The 18,991-nt window shown below is 55.5% G+C and overlaps 3 pseudogenes; all 3 read right to left on the bottom strand.

Annotated features, from left to right (window-relative positions):
- Positions 1-9,416: 9,416 nt before the first annotated feature.
- On the bottom strand, positions 9,417-9,535 carry LOC142867508 (uncharacterized; annotated as a pseudogene).
- A 3,847-nt stretch (positions 9,536-13,382) lies between these two features.
- Positions 13,383-13,501, bottom strand: LOC142867507 (uncharacterized; annotated as a pseudogene).
- Positions 13,502-17,380: 3,879 nt separating this feature from the next.
- LOC142867506 (uncharacterized) lies at positions 17,381-17,499 on the bottom strand (annotated as a pseudogene).
- Positions 17,500-18,991: the final 1,492 nt, after the last annotated feature.

Below are 18,991 nucleotides of genomic sequence, written 5' to 3'. Positions count from 1 at the left end.
AAGGAAGCCTTTCCCAAAGTGGAAGAAAGAAAGGAGCAAACAGAGACACCGGTAGCCCGCCCGGATCAGAGTCTGCCCCTGAGAGAAAGTACCCTGACCAGGTTCACCCGTGGGTGGGTCGCGAGCTAGCGGCATTCAGAAGAGCGAGGCCCCAGTCTGTGCAGAAGACACCTGCACTCGGGTGTGTGTGGCGGCACAATTCACAAGCAGCTCCAGATGTTAAACCAAGGAGAAGCCAGGGAGTTCCCAACGCCCCAGGTGTCCTCAGCCCACGACTGGCTGCTGTGGGAATGCGAAGCCCGGCTCCTTGTCTCAGAGCGGGGCAACCAGGAGGTGTGATGTCCACCCCGGGGTTCCCAGGAGGATCAGACTGAAGCTGGGACTTGGCCTGAAAGTGTCCCCTCGCATGGCCACCCCCTTCCCCTTCCTGCTCCTCTACTCCTGGTGCCCCTCCATCCAGGGGCCAGACCTTAAAGAGTCACCCGCAAGAGAATCCTGGTCCCAAAGGAGCCTTCTGGGGGACCCCTGCTGAGAGAGGTTGTGGGCATGGCCCGCTGGGGCTCTGCCCGACCCAGGGCTGAGAGATGCAACCTCCCAGCTCTGGGTCCCTGCAGGAAGTGTTGGCAAGCACAGGGCCAGTCCTCCAAAGGCCCAGGTGCAGGGAGCCCAGGCCAAGCAGCCTGTGGAAGAAGCCACATGCTGTGCCACCCCGGGGAACACGACTGCAGGCCCCGGCCCTTCCCACCTCCTCCTCCTCCTCCTCCTCCTCCTCCTCCTCCTCCTCCTCCCACCCCGCCCCCGCCCCCGCCCCCACATGGCACAGGGCCCAGAGACACCTCAGACACTTGCTACCCAAAGTGCAAAGGGCATCAGTTGCTCCTCCAAACCCCCCCCAGCCCAGCAGACCGCATTGTCCAGCCAGCGCCCGGGCCTCCCTGGGGTGCCCAGCACAAAAGTGCAGACACCCACCGGACCCTCCATCTCAGTTTTCGGATGTTTTTGCCACTCTAAGGACCCGCAGGCCAGCTGGGCCTTCTGGCAGGACAGAGAGCCCCGGAATCCGACGTGGAGAGCTGGGTGTACGTCCCCATGAGGAGGCGGTCCCCACCTCCGCGGCTATCCCCTTGCGGGGAGCGGCAGCCGCGGGGCCTCAGAGAAGACACCAGGCTGGGCCCCCACGGCACAGCGGGAGCACGTCCCCCGCAGGCCACTTAGCGATGGCGGCCAGCCGGCGGACGGTTGGGTTGCGCGAGACGCTGCGGCCGCCCTGCTACCGGGTTCCTGGGAGGGCGTCCTGGAACCAGCGTCCACACCAAGCCCTTGGAAGGCCCAGGCGACGGAGGAGCCCCGTCAGGCAGGGGCCGAGGACGGTGACAGGTGATAGGCCGGGCGGGAAGGAGTCAGTCAGGCAGGGGCCGTGGAGGAGACGGGCTGGGTAAGGGTTAGGGTTCGTGTCAGGGCACAAGTCACAATCGCAAAGACCTGGAAGCCACCCGAGTGCCCATCGACCCACGAGTGGGTAAATAAAATGTGGCGCGTGGACACCACGGAGTGCTATTCGGCTATGAGGAGCAGCGGTGAGGGGGCACCTCTCGTGGTTCTCCTGGCCAGAGCTGGAACCCGTTCCAGTAAGCCAAGTATCCCAAGAATGGACACACGAGCACCACGTGCTCGCGCTCACCAGCAAATGGGTACGAACCGATGGACACCTAAGTGGACACAGAGGAATCACCTTCTTCGGGTGGGTGTCGGGCGGGTGGGGGGAGGGGATGGGCATACACATCCATTAGGAATGGGGTGGGTACGCACCGACTGGGGGATGGGCGCACTTGAAGCTCTGACCCGAGGGGGGAGGCTGGGAGAGGGCAACGCACCCGACCTTAACATTGGTGCCCCCACAATATGCTGGAACAACATGAGAGGTAAATGAATAAGAACACGGGGGGGGGAGGGGGGCACGGGCAACACATGTCACCTTAATACTTGGACTCCCATCATCTGCTTGAAAAGAGAGAGAAAAGAAAATGCAATAATAGAGATAAGAGACACTTTTTAAAAATAATGAATCCGGCCGGGCGCTGTGGCTCACGCCTGTAATCCTAGCTCTTGGGAGGCCGAGGCGGGCGGATTGCTCAAGGTCAGGAGTTCAAAACCAGCCTGAGCAAGAGCGAGACCCCGTCTCTACTATAAATAGAAAGGGGGGGGCGGAGCAAGATGGCGGACGAATAACACCGCCAGACAGAGGGTCTCTACAGAAAAGACCAATTCTAGCAGAAACTAGAGGAAAGAAGCAAGAAGACGAGCATACAGCGGACAAGGGCCGGAAGGAGGGGTACCTGAGACCCCGGGAGACTCCACGGGAGGAGGCTGCGGAGGAGAACTGGAGGCTGAGACCACCGGAGCAGCCCGGAGACCAGCTGCAAGGGTAGGTGGAATTGCTGTTTCCCCTCCCCTGCATTCGGGACTGCTGGCGGGCTCCCCAGTGGGTGGAGAGACCTGCGGACATCAGCCCAGAGACTGCCGCCGCTTGCCAACGGTGAGCCTGTAGCAGACGTGGCACCAGGTTCCCAACTTCCTCCGGGCACCTCCGTGTGCACGGACCCGAGCCGCGCGGCAGGCGCCATATTGCCTCCTCCTCCCCTCCGCCGACCCTACCCGCGGCTGCCCAGAGAGACAATACAGCCACCAGCCGGAGGCACCTCCAGGGAACGGGACCTTCCCGTTTGGGACCCCGCCCGCCCTCCCAGGTGCTGCTGGCACCGTGTTCCCAGGAAAACGGTGCCGACTCAGAGGCTGAGAGACATAGACCCAGCTTGGGCTCCCTGTGGGTGAATTAGGACCGGAAATCCTCTCCCTGGTGGGAATACAGTTTGAACTCTGGGACCCAGAGGTCGGACCTGCAGACCAAATCCCCTGCACCGAGGGCTAGCATTGCCCCGAGCACAGAAGGATTATACGCGAACAGCCTACTGAGGGCTGTGTGCCTCCAGGGGCGGATCGGCGTCCTAGAGGGCAACCCTCCTCCCAGGAGGAGGCCGTGCGCCCAACCCAGGTGGCGTTCCTGTGCAGGGAACCTCCCCGCCGGCACCACAGTCCGGGGAGGCCTGGTGGCTTGTGGTCTGGCCTGCTGGCAGAGGCCCAGGAGTAGCTGCAGAGTTGGGGAGGGTGGAAAGAAGCGAGGCCTGCTGCAGACTGCGGGTCTCAGACAGCCCCACCCCCACCTCCAGACTTTCTGGCTGAGCGGGACCATTCCAGCCCTGCCCTGACAGCTTTCCCTGTAAGCTGAGAACAGAACTTTGACCCCTGCTAACGGCCTGAGGGCAGGCTTACCCAACCCAGCTCCGCCCAGAACGAGAGCTGATAACAGGACTCAAAATCAACACCATAGCCTGTTCCTCCAAGCAAACGCCACCTACTGACAGGGGCGGCATCTTGCACAGCCTTTCCACGGCATCCACTGACTCAATATACAGGGAGTGGTCCAATTTCACCCACAGGCACCACCTAACGCCTCAGAAACTAAACAAGGTGTGTGAATACCCAAACAATAACCTAAGGAAAGAAACAACAACTGATCGACATGGGAAGAAATCAGCGAAAGAACTCAGGAAATATGAAGAACCAAACGGAAAACACACCCCCAAGGAGGAGCACCAGCCCCCTAGAAACGGACACCGACCAAAATCAGGCAACCAATATGACAGAAAAGGAATTTCGTAAGTGGATCATAAGAACACTCACCCAGCTGCAACAACAACTCAATAACCAACACCAAGAAAACACAAAAAACCTCCAAGAAATGGAACAAAGGTTCAACAAAGAGATTGACACAGTGAAGAAAACTTTAACCGAAGTCCTGGAGATGAAGAATCAACTCAGAGAACTACAAAATACTGTGGAAAGTCTCAAGAACAGGGTAGATCAAGCAGAAGAAAGAATCTCAGAGCTTGAAGATAACACCTTCCAATTAAATAAATCAGTCACAGAAATACAGCAGAGAAACAAGAGAAAAGACCAAAGCCTACAAGAGCTGTGGGATTATGTGAAAAAACCTAACGTGAGGGTCATAGGTTTAGCCGAAGGGGAGGAAGACAACACTCAAGGGCTGGACAAGCTTTTTGAAGATATAATAGAGGAAAATTTCCCAGGCCTTGCTCAAAATCTCGATATACAAGTTCAAGAAGCCCAGAGGACCCCTGGGAGATTCAATGCAAACAGGAAGACGTCACGTCATGCAGTCATCAGACTGACCAAAGTATCAACTAAAGAGGCCCTTCTAAGAGCTGTAAGACAAAAGAAGCAAGTGACATACAAGGGAAAGCCAATTCGAATAACATCAGACTTCTCTAATGAGACTTTACAAGCAAGGAGAGACTGGGGCCCCATTCTCACTCTTTTGAAACAAAACAATGCCCAGCCTAGAATATTATTCCCTGCAAAACTAAGCTTCATATATGAAGGAGAAATAAAAACATTCTCAGACAAGCAAAGGCTCAGAGAATTCACCAAGACAAGACCAGCCCTACAAGAAGTACTTAAAACAGCGTTACGCACGGAACATCATAATAATAATCCACGGATATAAAAACAACCAAAACCCAAAGATATTAAAGGCCAGATATTACAATGGCTCAAGACAGAAACCATAGCAACAACATCCAACCCAACAGAATGATCAGTAATCTACCTTACCTATCAGTTCTCTCAATAAATGTGAATGGCTTAAACTCTCCACTCAAGAGACATAGGCTGGCTGAATGGATAAGAAAATACAGGCCAAGTATATGCTGTCTTCAGGAAACACATTTAACCTGCAAGGATGCACATAGACTAAAAATAAAAGGGTGGAGATCAATATTCCAAGCAAATAGAAACCAAAAGAAGGCTGGTGTGGCAGTTCTAATTTCAGACGATTTAGTTTTTAAACCAACAAAAGTAGTAAAAGACAAAGAGGGTCATTATATAATGGTGAAGGGCACAGTCCAACAAGAGGAGATAACAATTTTAAATATATATGCACCCAACTTAGGTGCACCCAGATTCATAAAGCAAACCTTACTGGAGCTAAGCAAATGGATTAATAGCAACTCCATAATCGCCGGAGATTTCAACACCCCACTGACGGCACGAGACAGATCCTCCAAACAGAAAATTAATAAAGAAATAATGGACTTAAACAAAACTCTAGAACAATTGGGTCTGACAGACATCTACAGAACATTCTACCCAAAATCCACTGAATATACGTTCTTCTCATCAGCTCACGGGACATTCTCTAAGATTGACCATATCCTAGGACACAAAGAAAATCTCAAGAAATTTAAAAAAATAGAAATCATACCATGTACTTTCTCAGATCACAGTGGAATAAAACTAGAAATCAACCCTAACAGAAACTCACATTTCTACACAAAAACGTGGAAATTAAACAACCTCCTACTAAATGATTACTTCGTAAATGAAGAAATCAAGACGGAAATAAAAAACTTCTATGAAGAAAACGACAATGGAGAGACAAGTTATCAACTCCTCTGGGACACAGCTAAAGCAGTTCTGAGAGGAAAGTTTATCTCCATAAATGCCTATAACCAAAAGGCAAGAAGATCACAAATAGACAATCTAATGAAACGACTCAAAGAGCTGGAAAAAGAAGAACAGACCAACCCCAAACCCAGCAGAAGAAGTGAAATCAACAAGATCAAATCAGAACTAAACGAAATTGAAAACAGGAAAGCTATTCAGGAGATTAATAAAACAAAAAGTTGGTTCTTTGAAAAAATAAACAAAATTGACACGCCATTGGCTAAGCTAACGAAAAGCAGAAAAGAGAAATCTCTAATAAGCTCCATCAGGAATGAAAAAGGAGATATCACAACTGATCCCAAAGAGATACAAGATACAATTTATGAATACTACAAAAATCTTTATGCACACAAACTGGAAAATGTGGAGGAAATGGACAAATTTCTAGAAACACACAGCCTCCCTAGGCTCAACCAGGAAGAAATAGATTCCCTGAACAGACCAATCTCAACAGCTGAAATAGAAACAGCAATTAAAAATCTCCCTAAAAAGAAAAGTCCCGGTCCAGATGGCTTCACACCTGAATTTTACCATACTTACAAAGAAGAACTAGTACCTATCTTGCAGAAACTATTCCACAACATCGAGAAGAACGGAAACCTCCCCGACACCTTTTATGAAGCGAATATTACTCTGATACCAAAACCAGGAAAAGATGCAACAAAAAAAGAAAACTACAGACCAATATCCCTAATGAATATAGATGCAAAAATTTTCAACAAAATCTTAGCTAACCGAATCCAGACACTTATCAAAAAATTAATCCACCACGACCAAGTGGGCTTCATCCCAGGGATGCAGGGATGGTTCAACATACGTAAATCTATAAATGCAATTCACCACATCAACAGAAGCAAAAACAAAGACCACATGATTCTTTCAATAGATGCAGAAAAAGCTTTTGACAAAATTCAACACCCTTTCATGATACGAACACTTAAGAAAATAGGCATAGAAGGGACATACCTAAAAATGATACAAGCCATATATGACAGACCCGTAGCCAACATCATACTGAATGGGGAAAGACTGAAATCATTCCCACTTAGAACTGGAACCAGACAAGGCTGCCCACTATCTCCACTTCTATTCAACATAGTGCTGGAAGTCTTGGCTACAGCAATCAGACAGGAAAATGGAATCAAAGGTATCCAAATAGGGGCAGAAGAGATCAAACTTTCACTGTTTGCTGATGATATGATATTGTATCTAGAAAACCCCAAGGATTCAACCAAGAAACTCCTGGAACTGATCAATGAATTTAGTAAAGTCTCAGGATACAAAATTAATACACAGAAATCAGAGGCATTCATATACGCCAACAACAATCTAATTGAGAACCAAATCAAAGACTCAATTCCCTTCACAATAGCAACAAAGAAATTAAAGTACCTAGGAATATATTTAACCAAAGAGGTAAAAGACCTCTACAGGGAGAACTATGAAACACTGAGGAAGGAAATAGCAGAGGATGTAAACAGATGGAAATCCATACCATGCTCATGGATCGGCAGACTCAATATCGTCAAAATGTCTATACTACCCAAACTGATCTACAGATTCAATGCAATACCTATTAAAATCCCATCAGCATTCTTCACAGATATAGAAAAAATAATTTTACGCTTCGTATGGAACCAAAGAAGACCCCGAATATCAAGAGCAATTCTAGGCAACAAAAACAAAATGGGAGGCATTAATATGCCAGATATCAAACTATACTACAAAGCTGTAGTAATTAAAACAATATGGTATTGGCACAAAAACAGGAATATTGACCAGTGGAACAGATGTGAGAATCCTGATATAAAACCATCCTCATATAGCCGTCTCATCTTTGACAAAGCAGACAAAAACATACGCTGGGGAAAAGAATCCCTCTTCAATAAATGGTGCTGGGAAAACTGGATAGCCACCTGTAGAAGGCTAAAACAGGACCCACACCTTTCACCTCTCACAAAAACCAACTCACGCTGGATAACAGACTTAAACCTAAGATATGAAACTATTAGAACTCTAGAGGAAAAAGTTGGAAACACTCTCCTAGACATCGGCCTGGGCAAAGAGTTTATGAAGAAGTCCCCAAAGGCAATCACAGCAGCAACAAAAATAAATAAATGGGACATGATCAAACTACAAAGCTTCTGCACAGCCAAAGAAATAGTCATGAAAGTAAACAGACAACCTACAGAATGGGAGAAAATTTTTGCATCCTATGCATCCGATAAGGGACTGATAACTAGAATATACTTAGAACTCACGAAAATTAGGAAGAAAAAATCAAATAACCCCATTAAAAAGTGGGCAAAGGACTTGAACAGAAATTTTTCTAAAGAAGACAGAAGAATGGCCAACAAACATATGAAGAAATGCTCAACATCTCTAATCATCAGGGAAATGCAAATCAAAACCACAATGAGATATCACTTAACCCCAGTGAGAATGGCCTTTATCAAAAAATCTCCAAACAATAAATGCTGGCGTGGTTGCGGAGAGAGAGGAACACTCCTACACTGCTGGTGGGACTGCAAACTAGTTCAACCTCTGTGGAAAGCAATATGGAGATACCTTAAAGCGATACAAGTGAATCTACCATTTGATCCAGCAATCCCATTGCTGGGCATCTACCCAAATGATCCAGTGACACTCTACAAAAAAGACACCTGCACTCGAATGTTTATAGCAGCACAATTCATAATTGCAAGGCTGTGGAAACAGCCCAAGTGCCCATCAATCAAAGAATGGATTAATAAAATGTGGTATATGTACACCATGGAGTACTATTCAGCTCTAAGAAACAATGGTGATATAGCACACCTTATATTTTCCTGGTTAGAGCTGGAACCCATACTACTAAGTGAAGTATCCCAAGAATGGAAAAACAAGCACCAGATATATTCTCCAGCAAACTGGTATTAAGTGAGTAGCACCTAAGTGGACACATAGGTGCTACAGTAATAGGGTATTGGGCGGGTGGGAGGGGGGAGGGGGGCGGGTATATACATACATAGTGAGTGAGATGTGCACCATCTGGGGGATGGTCATGATGGAGACTCAGACTTTTGGGGGGAGGGGGGGAAATGGGCATTTATTGAAACCTTAAAATCTGTACCCCCATAATATGCCAAAATAAAAAAAAATAATTATAAAAAAAAAAAAAAAAAAAAAAATAAATAGAAAGGAATTAATTGGCCAACTGATATATATATATAAAAAATTAGCGGGGCATGGTGGCGCATGCCTGCAGTCCCAGCTACCCGGGAGGCTGAGGCAGAAGGATCACTGGAGCCCAGGAGTTTGAAGTTGCTGTGAGCTAGGCTGACGCCACGGCACTCACTCTAGCCTGGGCAACAAACCGAGAGTCTGTCTCAAAAAAAAAAAAAAAAAATGAATCCGAAGAGAAAAGTAAAAGGAGGCCTGTGGAGCAGGTCTGGGTGTGACTCCGGATCCCCCAACATCAGGTGCCACCACCAAAGATTCCTACGTGTAGCCCATAGAACCCCAAAAGCAACGGGAGGAGTTCTGGTCACATACTCCCTCAAAATGACATCCTGGCCTTCTTCTGGAACTCCCTCCCCTCTCAGACTCTCAAGGTTTCCTCCAGCGTGTCGGCTCCCACAGAGCAGACCTTTGGTCTGAGACCTGACTGTCCAGAAGCCACGCATGCTGCCGCGTGGCGGCGGTGTCGCGGCTCGGGACAAGAGGAGGCCCCACGGTGCGGGCTGGGGCGCCAGGCACCGCGGCGGGCGCTGAGGGTGGGGGTCACCCCCACCCCGGGCCGCCCCCACACTCCCAGAAACGCGACAGAACCAGAGGCAAAAAAAAAAAGAAGAAGCCTACGGCACCCGGTATTCCCGGGCGGTCTCCCATCCAAGTTCTAACCAGGCCCGAGCCTGCTTAGCTTCCGAGACCAGACGGGATCGGGCGCGTTCGGGGTGGTGTGGCCGTGGACGGCGGAGGGCGCCCCTGCCCCGCTCAAGAAGCCGAGCCTCTCTGCGCTTCCCCGCCGCCTCCTCCCCCCGCCCCAGGCCCCGCGCCGGGTCGGGCCTGTTGAGTTCGCCGGCCGGGTCCCGCGGGCTCCGAGGGACGGGGGTGACAGGCGGGGCGGGCCGGGGTTGGGGGCTGTCTCTGTATACACACACACTCACACTCACTCACTCACTCACACTCACACAAGATGCGCCTCCACGGCTGGACCCGCCAAGGTGGAGACCTTCAAGCCCCCTTCCTCTCCTTGCCTGGCCTCCTTCACCTCCCCGCCCCCCACCCCCAGCGCACGGGCGGGAGGGGCGGGGCGCTCGCCCTTTGACCCCAGCCAGGGGCGGCCCTCCCCCACAACGCCTTTCACCTGCGCCCCCCACCCTGTGGCCCTGCGGCCGCCTATTCCCCCGGGCCAGGGCTGGGGCACAGCGCACGGGGGAGGGGAGCCAGTGTATGGGGCGTCTCTCTCTCTCTCTCTCTCTCTCTCTCTCTCTCTCTCTCTCTCTCTCTCTCTCTCTCTCTCGATGTGTCCCATGGGTGGGGTGGGGTGGCGTGGTTTGTGGGGCGCTGAAGAAATCAGTCCCCTCCATCTCCTCCCTCTGGAAAACACCCAAGCCCTTGGAGAACTGCCCGCACCTCTACCTACCGTGGGGGCCGGGACCCTCCTCTGTGTCCTCCTGTGGCCCAGTCCAAGGGGCCTGGGCCTGGCCGGGGCTGCACTGGACCCCAACCACCCTGGCGTGTGGACTCGCTAAAAATCGGCGATTAGATATTGGATTCCAGCGTCATTGAGGTCATTTCACTAATGAGTGCACCGCAAAGAGTTTCCTAATCCATCTGTGAGGGTGGCAACCGAAAGAGAATTTTAGAGCTGACAGAATAGGCGAGGAAAGGCATAGGAGATTTCCACACCCAGTAAGGAAGCCTTTCCCAAAGTGGAAGAAAGAAAGGAGCAAACAGAGACACCGGTAGCCCGCCCGGATCAGAGTCTGCCCCTGAGAGAAAGTACCCTGACCAGGTTCACCCGTGGGTGGGTCGCGAGCTAGCGGCATTCAGAAGAGCGAGGCCCCAGTCTGTGCAGAAGACACCTGCACTCGGGTGTGTGTGGCGGCACAATTCACAAGCAGCTCCAGATGTTAAACCAAGGAGAAGCCAGGGAGTTCCCAACGCCCCAGGTGTCCTCAGCCCACGACTGGCTGCTGTGGGAATGCGAAGCCCGGCTCCTTGTCTCAGAGCGGGGCAACCAGGAGGTGTGATGTCCACCCCGGGGTTCCCAGGAGGATCAGACTGAAGCTGGGACTTGGCCTGAAAGTGTCCCCTCGCATGGCCACCCCCTTCCCCTTCCTGCTCCTCTACTCCTGGTGCCCCTCCATCCAGGGGCCAGACCTTAAAGAGTCACCCGCAAGAGAATCCTGGTCCCAAAGGAGCCTTCTGGGGGACCCCTGCTGAGAGAGGTTGTGGGCATGGCCCGCTGGGGCTCTGCCCGACCCAGGGCTGAGAGATGCAACCTCCCAGCTCTGGGTCCCTGCAGGAAGTGTTGGCAAGCACAGGGCCAGTCCTCCAAAGGCCCAGGTGCAGGGAGCCCAGGCCAAGCAGCCTGTGGAAGAAGCCACATGCTGTGCCACCCCGGGGAACACGACTGCAGGCCCCGGCCCTTCCCACCTCCTCCTCCTCCTCCTCCTCCTCCTCCTCCTCCTCCTCCTCCCACCCCGCCCCCGCCCCCGCCCCCACATGGCACAGGGCCCAGAGACACCTCAGACACTTGCTACCCAAAGTGCAAAGGGCATCAGTTGCTCCTCCAAACCCCCCCCAGCCCAGCAGACCGCATTGTCCAGCCAGCCCCCGGGCCTCCCTGGGGTGCCCAGCACAAAAGTGCAGACACCCACCGGACCCTCCATCTCAGTTTTCGGATGTTTTTGCCACTCTAAGGACCCGCAGGCCAGCTGGGCCTTCTGGCAGGACAGAGAGCCCCGGAATCCGACGTGGAGAGCTGGGTGTACGTCCCCATGAGGAGGCGGTCCCCACCTCCGCGGCTATCCCCTTGCGGGGAGCGGCAGCCGCGGGGCCTCAGAGAAGACACCAGGCTGGGCCCCCACGGCACAGCGGGAGCACGTCCCCCGCAGGCCACTTAGCGATGGCGGCCAGCCGGCGGACGGTTGGGTTGCGCGAGACGCTGCGGCCGCCCTGCTACCGGGTTCCTGGGAGGGCGTCCTGGAACCAGCGTCCACACCAAGCCCTTGGAAGGCCCAGGCGACGGAGGAGCCCCGTCAGGCAGGGGCCGAGGACGGTGACGGCCCGGGCGGGGAGGAGCGTGTCAGGCAGGGGCAGAGGACGGTGACAGGTGATAGGCCGGGCGGGAAGGAGTCAGTCAGGCAGGGGCCGTGGAGGAGACGGGCTGGGTAAGGGTTAGGGTTCGTGTCAGGGCACAAGTCACAATCGCAAAGACCTGGAAGCCACCCGAGTGCCCATCGACCCACGAGTGGGTAAATAAAATGTGGCGCGTGGACACCACGGAGTGCTATTCGGCTATGAGGAGCAGCGGTGAGGGGGCACCTCTCGTGGTTCTCCTGGCCAGAGCTGGAACCCGTTCCAGTAAGCCAAGTATCCCAAGAATGGACACACGAGCACCACGTGCTCGCGCTCACCAGCAAATGGGTACGAACCGATGGACACCTAAGTGGACACAGAGGAATCACCTTCTTCGGGTGGGTGTCGGGCGGGTGGGGGGAGGGGATGGGCATACACATCCATTAGGAATGGGGTGGGTACGCACCGACTGGGGGATGGGCGCACTTGAAGCTCTGACCCGAGGGGGGAGGCTGGGAGAGGGCAACGCACCCGACCTTAACATTGGTGCCCCCACAATATGCTGGAACAACATGAGAGGTAAATGAATAAGAACACGGGGGGGGGGGGGAGGGGGGCACGGGCAACACATGTCACCTTAATACTTGGACTCCCATCATCTGCTTGAAAAGAGAGAGAAAAGAAAATGCAATAATAGAGATAAGAGACACTTTTTAAAAATAATGAATCCGGCCGGGCGCTGTGGCTCACGCCTGTAATCCTAGCTCTTGGGAGGCCGAGGCGGGCGGATTGCTCAAGGTCAGGAGTTCAAAACCAGCCTGAGCAAGAGCGAGACCCCGTCTCTACTATAAATAGAAAGGAATTAATTGGCCAACTGATATATATATATAAAAAATTAGCGGGGCATGGTGGCGCATGCCTGCAGTCCCAGCTACCCGGGAGGCTGAGGCAGAAGGATCACTGGAGCCCAGGAGTTTGAAGTTGCTGTGAGCTAGGCTGACGCCACGGCACTCACTCTAGCCTGGGCAACAAACCGAGACTCTGTCTCAAAAAAAAAAAAAAAAAATGAATCCGAAGAGAAAAGTAAAAGGAGGCCTGTGGAGCAGGTCTGGGTGTGACTCCGGATCCCCCAACATCAGGTGCCACCACCAAAGATTCCTACGTGTAGCCCATAGAACCCCAAAAGCAACGGGAGGAGTTCTGGTCACATACTCCCTCAAAATGACATCCTGGCCTTCTTCTGGAACTCCCTCCCCTCTCAGACTCTCAAGGTTTCCTCCAGCGTGTCGGCTCCCACAGAGCAGACCTTTGGTCTGAGACCTGACTGTCCAGAAGCCACGCATGCTGCCGCGTGGCGGCGGTGTCGCGGCTCGGGACAAGAGGAGGCCCCACGGTGCGGGCTGGGGCGCCAGGCACCGCGGCGGGCGCTGAGGGTGGGGGTCACCCCCACCCCGGGCCGCCCCCGCACTCCCAGAAACGCGACAGAACCAGAGGCAAAAAAAAAAAGAAGAAGCCTACGGCACCCGGTATTCCCGGGCGGTCTCCCATCCAAGTTCTAACCAGGCCCGAGCCTGCTTAGCTTCCGAGACCAGACGGGATCGGGCGCGTTCGGGGTGGTGTGGCCGTGGACGGCGGAGGGCGCCCCTGCCCCGCTCAAGAAGCCGAGCCTCTCTGCGCTTCCCCGCCGCCTCCTCCCCCCGCCCCAGGCCCCGCGCCGGGTCGGGCCTGTTGAGTTCGCCGGCCGGGTCCCGCGGGCTCCGAGGGACGGGGGTGACAGGCGGGGCGGGCTGGGGTTGGGGGCTGTCTCTGTATACACACACACTCACACTCACACTCACTCACTCACTCACTCACACTCACACAAGATGCGCCTCCACGGCTGGACCCGCCAAGGTGGAGACCTTCAAGCCCCCTTCCTCTCCTTGCCTGGCCTCCTTCACCTCCCCGCCCCCCACCCCCAGCGCACGGGCGGGAGGGGCGGGGCGCTCGCCCTTTGACCCCAGCCAGGGGCGGCCCTCCCCCACAACCCCTTTCAGCTGCGCCCCCCACCCTGTGGCCCTGCGGCCGCCTATTCCCCCGGGCCAGGGCTGGGGCACAGCGCACGGGGGAGGGGAGCCAGTGTATGGGGCGTCTCTCTCTCTCTCTCTCTCTCTCTCTCTCTCTCTCTCTCTCTCTCTCTCTCTCTCTCTCTCTCTCTCTCTCTCTCTCTCTCGATGTGTCCCATGGGTGGGGTGGGGTGGCGTGGTTTGTGGGGCGCTGAAGAAATCAGTCCCCTCCATCTCCTCCCTCTGGAAAACACCCAAGCCCTTGGAGAACTGCCCGCACCTCTACCTACCGTGGGGGCCGGGACCCTCCTCTGTGTCCTCCTGTGGCCCAGTCCAAGGGGCCTGGGCCTGGCCGGGGCTGCACTGGACCCCAACCACCCTGGCGTGTGGACTCGCTAAAAATCGGCGATTAGATATTGGATTCCAGCGTCATTGAGGTCATTTCACTAATGAGTGCACCGCAAAGAGTTTCCTAATCCATCTGTGAGGGTGGCAACCGAAAGAGAATTTTAGAGCTGACAGAATAGGCGAGGAAAGGCATAGGAGATTTCCACACCCAGTAAGGAAGCCTTTCCCAAAGTGGAAGAAAGAAAGGAGCAAACAGAGACACCGGTAGCCCGCCCGGATCAGAGTCTGCCCCTGAGAGAAAGTACCCTGACCAGGTTCACCCGTGGGTGGGTCGCGAGCTAGCGGCATTCAGAAGAGCGAGGCCCCAGTCTGTGCAGAAGACACCTGCACTCGGGTGTGTGTGGCGGCACAATTCACAAGCAGCTCCAGATGTTAAACCAAGGAGAAGCCAGGGAGTTCCCAACGCCCCAGGTGTCCTCAGCCCACGACTGGCTGCTGTGGGAATGCGAAGCCCGGCTCCTTGTCTCAGAGCGGGGCAACCAGGAGGTGTGATGTCCACCCCGGGGTTCCCAGGAGGATCAGACTGAAGCTGGGACTTGGCCTGAAAGTGTCCCCTCGCATGGCCACCCCCTTCCCCTTCCTGCTCCTCTACTCCTGGTGCCCCTCCATCCAGGGGCCAGACCTTAAAGAGTCACCCGCAAGAGAATCCTGGTCCCAAAGGAGCCTTCTGGGGGACCCCTGCTGAGAGAGGTTGTGGGCATGGCCCGCTGGGGCTCTGCCCGACCCAGGGCTGAGAGATGCAACCTCCCAGCTCTGGGTCCCTGCAGGAAGTGTTGGCAAGCACAGGGCCAGTCCTCCAAAGGCCCAGGTGCAGGGAGCCCAGGCCAAGCAGCCTGTGGAAGAAGCCACATGCTGTGCCACCCCGGGGAACACGACTGCAGGCCCCGGCCCTTCCCACCTCCTCCTCCTCCTCCTCCTCCTCCTCCTCCTCCTCCTCCTCCTCCTCCCACCCCGCCCCCGCCCCCGCCCCCACATGGCACAGGGCCCAGAGACACCTCAGACACTTGCTACCCAAAGTGCAAAGGGCATCAGTTGCTCCTCCAAACCCCCCCCAGCCCAGCAGACCGCATTGTCCAGCCAGCCCCCGGGCCTCCCTGGGGTGCCCAGCACAAAAGTGCAGACACCCACCGGACCCTCCATCTCAGTTTTCGGATGTTTTTGCCACTCTAAGGACCCGCAGGCCAGCTGGGCCTTCTGGCAGGACAGAGAGCCCCGGAATCCGACGTGGAGAGCTGGGTGTACGTCCCCATGAGGAGGCGGTCCCCACCTCCGCGGCTATCCCCTTGCGGGGAGCGGCAGCCGCGGGGCCTCAGAGAAGACACCAGGCTGGGCCCCCACGGCACAGCGGGAGCACGTCCCCCGCAGGCCACTTAGCGATGGCGGCCAGCCGGCGGACGGTTGGGTTGCGCGAGACGCTGCGGCCGCCCTGCTACCGGGTTCCTGGGAGGGCGTCCTGGAACCAGCGTCCACACCAAGCCCTTGGAAGGCCCAGGCGACGGAGGAGCCCCGTCAGGCAGGGGCCGAGGACGGTGACGGCCCGGGCGGGGAGGAGCGTGTCAGGCAGGGGCAGAGGACGGTGACAGGTGATAGGCCGGGCGGGAAGGAGTCAGTCAGGCAGGGGCCGTGGAGGAGACGGGCTGGGTAAGGGTTAGGGTTCGTGTCAGGGCACAAGTCACAATCGCAAAGACCTGGAAGCCACCCGAGTGCCCATCGACCCACGAGTGGGTAAATAAAATGTGGCGCGTGGACACCACGGAGTGCTATTCGGCTATGAGGAGCAGCGGTGAGGGGGCACCTCTCGTGGTTCTCCTGGCCAGAGCTGGAACCCGTTCCAGTAAGCCAAGTATCCCAAGAATGGACACACGAGCACCACGTGCTCGCGCTCACCAGCAAATGGGTACGAACCGATGGACACCTAAGTGGACACAGAGGAATCACCTTCTTCGGGTGGGTGTCGGGCGGGTGGGGGGAGGGGATGGGCATACACATCCATTAGGAATGGGGTGGGTACGCACCGACTGGGGGATGGGCGCACTTGAAGCTCTGACCCGAGGGGGGAGGCTGGGAGAGGGCAACGCACCCGACCTTAACATTGGTGCCCCCACAATATGCTGGAACAACATGAGAGGTAAATGAATAAGAACACGGGGGGGGGGGGAGGGGGGCACGGGCAACACATGTCACCTTAATACTTGGACTCCCATCATCTGCTTGAAAAGAGAGAGAAAAGAAAATGCAATAATAGAGATAAGAGACACTTTTTAAAAATAATGAATCCGGCCGGGCGCTGTGGCTCACGCCTGTAATCCTAGCTCTTGGGAGGCCGAGGCGGGCGGATTGCTCAAGGTCAGGAGTTCAAAACCAGCCTGAGCAAGAGCGAGACCCCGTCTCTACTATAAATAGAAAGGAATTAATTGGCCAACTGATATATATATAAAAAATTAGCGGGGCATGGTGGCGCATGCCTGCAGTCCCAGCTACCCGGGAGGCTGAGGCAGAAGGATCACTGGAGCCCAGGAGTTTGAAGTTGCTGTGAGCTAGGCTGACGCCACGGCACTCACTCTAGCCTGGGCAACAAACCGAGACTCTGTCTCAAAAAAAAAAAAAAAAATGAATCCGAAGAGAAAAGTAAAAGGAGGCCTGTGGAGCAGGTCTGGGTGTGACTCCGGATCCCCCAACATCAGGTGCCACCACCAAAGATTCCTACGTGTAGCCCATAGAACCCCAAAAGCAACGGGAGGAGTTCTGGTCACATACTCCCTCAAAATGACATCCTGGCCTTCTTCTGGAACTCCCTCCCCTCTCAGACTCTCAAGGTTTCCTCCAGCGTGTCGGCTCCCACAGAGCAGACCTTTGGTCTGAGACCTGACTGTCCAGAAGCCACGCATGCTGCCGCGTGGCGGCGGTGTCGCGGCTCGGGACAAGAGGAGGCCCCACGGTGCGGGCTGGGGCGCCAGGCACCGCGGCGGGCGCTGAGGGTGGGGGTCACCCCCACCCCGGGCCGCCCCCGCACTCCCAGAAACGCGACAGAACCAGAGGCAAAAAAAAAAAGAAGAAGCCTACGGCACCCGGTATTCCCGGGCGGTCTCCCATCCAAGTTCTAACCAGGCCCGAGCCTGCTTAGCTTCCGAGACCAGACGGGATCGGGCGCGTTCGGGGTGGTGTGGCCGTGGACGGCGGAGGGCGCCCCTGCCCCGCTCAAGAAGCCGAGCCTCTCTGCGCTTCCCCGCCGCCTCCTCCCCCCGCCCCAGGCCCCGCGCCGGGTCGGGCCTGTTGAGTTCGCCGGCCGGGTCCCGCGGGCTCCGAGGGACGGGGGTGACAGGCGGGGCGGGCCGGGGTTGGGGGCTGTCTCTGTATACACACACACTCACACTCACTCACTCACTCACACTCACACAAGATGCGCCTCCACGGCTGGACCCGCCAAGGTGGAGACCTTCAAGCCCCCTTCCTCTCCTTGCCTGGCCTCCTTCACCTCCCCGCCCCCCACCCCAAGCGCACGGGCGGGAGGGGCGGGGCGCTCGCCCTTTGACCCCAGCCAGGGGCGGCCCACCCCCACAACGCCTTTCAGCTGCGCCCCCCACCCTGTGGCCCTGCGGCCGCCTATTCCCCCGGGCCAGGGCTGGGGCACAGCGCACGGGGGAGGGGAGCCAGTGTATGGGGCGTCTCTCTCTCTCTCTCTCTCTCTCTCTCTCTCTCTCTCTCTCTCTCTCTCTCTCTCTCGCTCTCTCTCTCTCTCTCTCTCTCTCTCTCTCTCGGGATGTGTCCCATGGGTGGGGTGGGGTGGCGTGGTTTGTGGGGCGCTGAAGAAATCAGTCCCCTCCATCTCCTCCCTCTGGAAAACACCCAAGCCCTTGGAGAACTGCCCGCACCTCTACCTACCGTGGGGGCCGGGACCCTCCTCTGTGTCCTCCTGTGGCCCAGTCCAAGGGGCCTGGGCCTGGCCGGGGCTGCACTGGACCCCAACCACCCTGGCGTGTGGACTCGCTAAAAATCGGCGATTAGATATTGGATTCCAGCGTCATTGAGGTCATTTCACTAATGAGTGCACCGCAAAGAGTTTCCTAATCCATCTGTGAGGGTGGCAACCGAAAGAGAATTTTAGAGCTGACAGAATAGGCGAGGAAAGGCATAGGAGATTTCCACACCCAGTAAGGAAGCCTTTCCCAAAGTGGAAGAAAGAAAGGAGCAAACAGAGACACCGGTAGCCCGCCCGGATCAGAGTCTGCCCCTGAGAGAAAGTACCCTGACCAGGTTCACCCGTGGGTGGGTCGCGAGCTAGCGGCATTCAGAAGAGCGAGGCCCCAGTCTGTGCAGAAGACACCTGCACTCGGGTGTGTGTGGCGGCACAATTCACAAGCAGCTCCAGATGTTAAACCAAGGAGAAGCCAGGGAGTTCCCAACGCCCCAGGTGTCCTCAGCCCACGACTGGCTGCTGTGGGAATGCGAAGCCCGGCTCCTTGTCTCAGAGCGGGGCAACCAGGAGGTGTGATGTCCACCCCGGGGTTCCCAGGAGGATCAGACTGAAGCTGGGACTTGGCCTGAAAGTGTCCCCTCGCATGGCCACCCCCTTCCCCTTCCTGCTCCTCTACTCCTGGTGCCCCTCCATCCAGGGGCCAGACCTTAAAGAGTCACCCGCAAGAGAATCCTGGTCCCAAAGGAGCCTT

This window comes from Microcebus murinus, unplaced genomic scaffold (assembly GCF_040939455.1).
Source record: "Microcebus murinus isolate Inina unplaced genomic scaffold, M.murinus_Inina_mat1.0 scaf017_hap2_Mmur4.0, whole genome shotgun sequence".
NCBI classification, from domain to species: domain Eukaryota; kingdom Metazoa; phylum Chordata; class Mammalia; order Primates; family Cheirogaleidae; genus Microcebus; species Microcebus murinus.
This window is presented reverse-complemented; position numbering and strand designations above follow the sequence as displayed.